Below are 5020 nucleotides of genomic sequence, written 5' to 3' on the forward strand. Positions count from 1 at the left end.
ACGTGATTCCCACCACAAGCCCTGCAAGATTTGCGGTGAGGCAAGTCTCTTGGTGGTTGCTTCTACCACAGGAACTCTGCAGGCAGGGTACCATGGTCACCCTGCAGCACCAGGGTGGAGCTGCCACTGCTTCGCCCCTTGTGAGCAGGGACCTCTTCCAGCAGGACATGGGAATTACTCCGTTAATGAGAAGGAACTAACGGACAGGAGCAGCCAAACACGAGAGCGAACACGAGAGTGGGCTGGACAGGCGTTCCCCAGGACAGGCACCTCCAACACGGCCAGTAGCACGGTGCCTCTGCTCCCAGCCCCCACCAGACCAAACGCAGTCCCCGTCAGTGCACGTCTAGTCCACGGTGGGAGCGAGGATGCCTGTGGCACCAAGGAATCTTTCCTCCCGGTAACTCTCGTCTCAGAAGATGACAGCAGTGCGAGACAGCTCCCCCTTGACTCAGGAACCTCCTTCCCTATGCTGGGAACGGCTGTGCCTTTGGGAAGGCAGAGCACAGAACAACTCATAGATTGTCTTGTTTCTCTGAGGCCCTTTTGCTCACCTGTTTCTCCCCGCACTGCAGAAATCTGTCCCAGGGTGCTGCTGGAGGAGTAGAAGGAGCTCGGATACTTGCTTAAAAAAACAGGGGAGAGGTTTCACTTTTTTGCATTTAAAAAAAAAAAAAGAAATAACCCCCCCTACACGTTGTTTCTGATTGCCTTCCTGATGCAAAACCACATCCACCCTTGCCTAGAAGACTTCGCACTGCTCGCCCCAGAGATCACATTCCACTGGGCTTCTGTGGAGTAACAAAACACACTGTGAAGGGGACATTGCTCTTTCTTGTTAATTTTGAATTCTTTTTCTTGACAGCTCATAGTAACATCCCTTGTTACTCACTTCCTCCCTACTGAGCTTAAACAGTCTGAACTGTTACAGTGTTTCTCCCAGAAAATCCTTTTCACATCTTTGCTAGGCTCTGATCCTTAAAAGTTCAATAATTGCAGCACAAAGACTGGTCCCTTGTTAAACTGACTGCAGAGCTACCAAGGAATTTTATAGGATTCTCTCTTACTCTGGCAATGTACTGAAACTTAACTCACCTAAGCTATTGCCTGTGGTTCTGGGGATTTAGTTGATGCGAGGAGTTACTTGCTGCTCTGAACTGCCTCCTCTCTTCCTTTGTGGGATTCTCCAGTTGAAGCTGGAGGAGAAATCACATTATTTCGTGATGAGACACCAACGACACAGACAAGAACGTCCTCCCTTGGGGGTGAGCACACTTTTTTTAAAACATATGAAAATACACTTTGGACATTGCCTCTGGGGATGAGGTGGGTTTTTATTATAAGAAATACTTTTTGCCTGAAGGTCAGCAGAGATAACTGCTTCAGTGTAATGTGGTCATCTCTCTGGATGAACAGTCATACATATATAAATCCATAGTGCAGACTATAGATGCTTCTTTGAAGTATTATCACGTCAAGTACATTGGCTACAGGAGCTATCCAAGATACAAGAGCACATATATGAACAAGCCTCTACATCGGACAAGATGCCTGGGCTCCTATCCTCCAACCAACCCGAACTGAATGGACACGCTGGCAGAGGATTCAAATTATTTCCTTTTCAGTTCCCTCAGCTGACATTAAGCCCATGAAACACTGCTCTTCCTCCCGTTCTCTTTCAAAACTTGTCTTTTTTTAAATTTATTATTTTTTAAAACTTTCACCTTTAATCTCGGTAAGGTCACCGATACAGCTGTAACTCAGAGGGGGAAAAAAAAAAAAAGCTTTATTTCTTAAGTAAATGGAAATCTTTTGATATTTATTCTTTTGATTACCACCATAGAGTTGTTACGTGCTAATGTGGATGCCATGTCTGGGGCTAGAGAAAAGGCAAATAGAAAATGTTTTTAGATGTAATGAAGAGAGGAAACTTTTGGGATTATTTTTTTCCAGAGATACCGAGGCTGATGATTTTGCAATGATGGTGGGCCCCTTCCTTTGCCTTAGTGACACAGCTTTATCCTAAGTTGAAAAGCTTCCTCTTTACTTCCAAGTAGAGTATTTAAAAAAATATTAATTGAAGACTGGAAATGCAAATACTATACTTATATTGCCTTGCATAATACATGCAGAAAGCAGAAATCATCTTCATGACTGGAGGAAGCATACTGCTTAGCAAACATACTAAGAAATAAAATAATATTTCATATTTTAAACCAGTAAAGCATTTTTAGTGGTTTGGCACAAATGAAACGTCAGCAACCTAGCTTAAATTACACAGATGCAAGGATGTTCCTGTTCATTTCCTAGAAAGGACACAGAGGTTTCATGTTTTATGAACCAGAATGTTAGTGGGTAAAAAAAAAAAAAAAAAAAAAAAAAAAGACTTACAAGTATCTAAGTGCATTGAATGACACAACTCACTAATGCTTTGAACACTTCCCTCCTCTATGACTGAACCAGGTACAATTATTTAAATAAATAAATCAATAAATATATAAAGAAAGGAAGAAGATGCTAATAAACCTAACTCTCCTTGTACTGGGGAGAAGAGCCATCCTTGAGGAGTTGTTCTGATAGAAACCAAAACAGCCTGCTTGTGTTTGGGAAGAACCAGCCACCAAAGCTCGCCTTTTTTTTTTTCCTCTTTTTTCTTTTTTTTTTTTTTTTCCTTTTAAAGTGTACAAGCTCAAACTCAGGAAACAGCCGCAGCTTGAAGGTGCTGGTTTAATGCCAGGTTTTGTTCCTCCCAGACCTCTGAAGTCAAACCGCCAGCTCCCCTGCTCGGGCCTTGCTTTCCAAAGCTTTCACCTCCTGCACAGCTGTAAGCACCAGGCGACAGAAGGAGACGTGTTTTCAGTATCTGCCCTTCTGCCAAAACTCTCACCATTTTGGGTCGAGGCAGGTAAAACCAGTACAATAAAGATTTAAAATTGGGGAACAATTCTGCGAAGCTTTTGGCACTCACGTCGGGAAGGAAGATAGCAACTTTGCTGCTGCTTTTGCATTGCCCCCTGCCCCAAGGCAGGGTGGCAGTGAGAAACGGCGTTCACCAAGGGCCACATGCCACTTCTCCGAGAAACGCAACATCGCAGAGAAACAACATCGCAAAACTCAGATCACGTTCGAGTCCCGTTCATACTCACATCCTTGGAGCTTGAAAAATTACTTGAACGAGAAACCAAGGTCGAGCTTGATCTTCTCATTTTCTTTGTCTATTTGCTTTTTGTGAACATCTGCAGAAGTTGTTCTGCTCAGAAGTGTTTCCAGGACTGCCACCAGCACTGGTTTGCCTGGGTAAAACCATCCTTCATGAGAGGAGCAACAGAGTCTGGGCAGCTTTTCCCAGCTATGACAAACAAGTGGGCTACCCTGTGGGTCCTCACCCGTAGCCAGCTCTGATCCTCCTGCCAGCAACAGAGGAAACAACCAACGGTGTCCTTGAAAGATTTTTCCAAGGACTCTGCTATCTTCAGAGATTTTTCTCCTTGCATTCCACAAAAAAGAAAACAACAACAAAAAGACACTGGAGGTAGAAAAACATTTGATTAAACAATTAGTTGAAGTGCTGTCATGCCTCATCGGTACTGGTACCTGGGTCACAATACAGTGATTTAACTGCATCCTTCCCTACTCAAATCACACACTTACAAACGTGCCACGACTGCTGTATCAGTGGCTTCACTCCATAAAGACAACTAGCTCTTGGGTGAGGAAACGAAAATATTTCCCAGATATATGTATTTGGAAACACCAACATACCGATACCCTGAAAACACAGCTAGACGGACTGAGCCCTTTTAAATATATACCTCATTTCCACATCCACTGACAGCATACAGCAGTCGCTGGGTGAAATCCTTCAATATGCGGGAAGTTGAAGAGGTGACAGGAGCTCGGAAGAGATCATCAGAGAGTATAAATGAAATCTGCACTCCTACACCCCGTTAGTTGTTCCAAATGGATACAGTCAATCTTTTCTGTCCCTTCTCCTCATGCATTTGCTCACTCTCCTTGCCCAGAATTGGCTAGAATACCAGCCTCTCTAGTCACCATCACATCTCCCCGGCCCCCGAAGCTCTTTACCACCCCGGTGTCTCACTCAGACCCCTTCTGGTATTTTGCCTGGGAGAACTGGGCTGGGGAGAGGGGAGGCTTTTGTAAAGGTAACATTAAGGTGCAATTATGCCTTATTAAGGGATAAGGAGGAGGAAAAATTATCATTTCGGCTCCTTCCCTGCCCAAGACTTATTTCGCACCCCATAAATAATAAATAATACTAAATAATTTCCTTGCCAAGGCAGGGCCGCTCGCCAGGGCCTGCCCGCTCCGACCCCCGCATCGTCCTGGCGCACCTGCGAGGTGCCTGCTGCGCTCGCCGGTGTCCGAAGAGGTGGCTAATTAGCGTTACAGACGCCAACGCCAGCCGGCGTTTTGAAGCACGTGCCCCGTTACATGCTGGTTCCAAGCGTCCGTGCTGTGGCTCATGTGCCGAGGCTTTCAGGTTTCAACATTTCAAATTAAAAAGCTGCCAGAGGAAAGATTTGATTTCTCACTTGAGAAACTGGAAATTGCCACGCTTAGCGAAGCCCCTGGGGACAGCGTGTCCTGCGCTGCGGCCACGACACCCCTCAGAGACACATACAAACCCTAAGGCTTCGCTCTAACTTTAAACAAAGGGTAACTCAAACTTCAATGCTTCCAAGACGTCGTTAGCGTTTGCCGTTATAACCCAGAGACTCTTGTTTCACGTATGATGATCGAACGCTCTCTTAAACCTCACTAACTTCTTGGCCCTAAACGCTCTGAATTTGAGTTTCATTTAGAGTCCCGACAGTCCTCGGGGCAAGAGGAATCCAAAAGCTCCCACTCCGCTTACTCTGCATCCCACTCGCTCCTACACGTAACACGTTATCACATAACACACAACATGAGTGTAACGAACTGAAAAGTGAACGTTTACAAAAATGGAAATTAAAATATCTGCCGTTCCTAACAGCAACAGACAAAAATGGGAAAG

General features: G+C 44.9%; 1 long non-coding RNA gene across 1 annotated transcript; it reads right to left on the bottom strand.

The window, feature by feature from the left end:
- Positions 1-308: 308 nt before the first annotated feature.
- On the bottom strand, positions 309-4255 carry LOC115353287. Its single transcript, XR_005930864.1, has 3 exons — positions 3813-4255; positions 1096-1196; positions 309-625 (listed from the first exon to the last, which is right to left on the bottom strand). It is a non-coding gene; the product is annotated as an uncharacterized LOC115353287 (long non-coding RNA).
- Between the last annotated feature and the right edge of the window lie 765 nt (positions 4256-5020).

Source organism: Aquila chrysaetos, chromosome 19 (genome assembly GCF_900496995.4).
Source record: "Aquila chrysaetos chrysaetos chromosome 19, bAquChr1.4, whole genome shotgun sequence".
NCBI lineage: Eukaryota > Metazoa > Chordata > Aves > Accipitriformes > Accipitridae > Aquila > Aquila chrysaetos.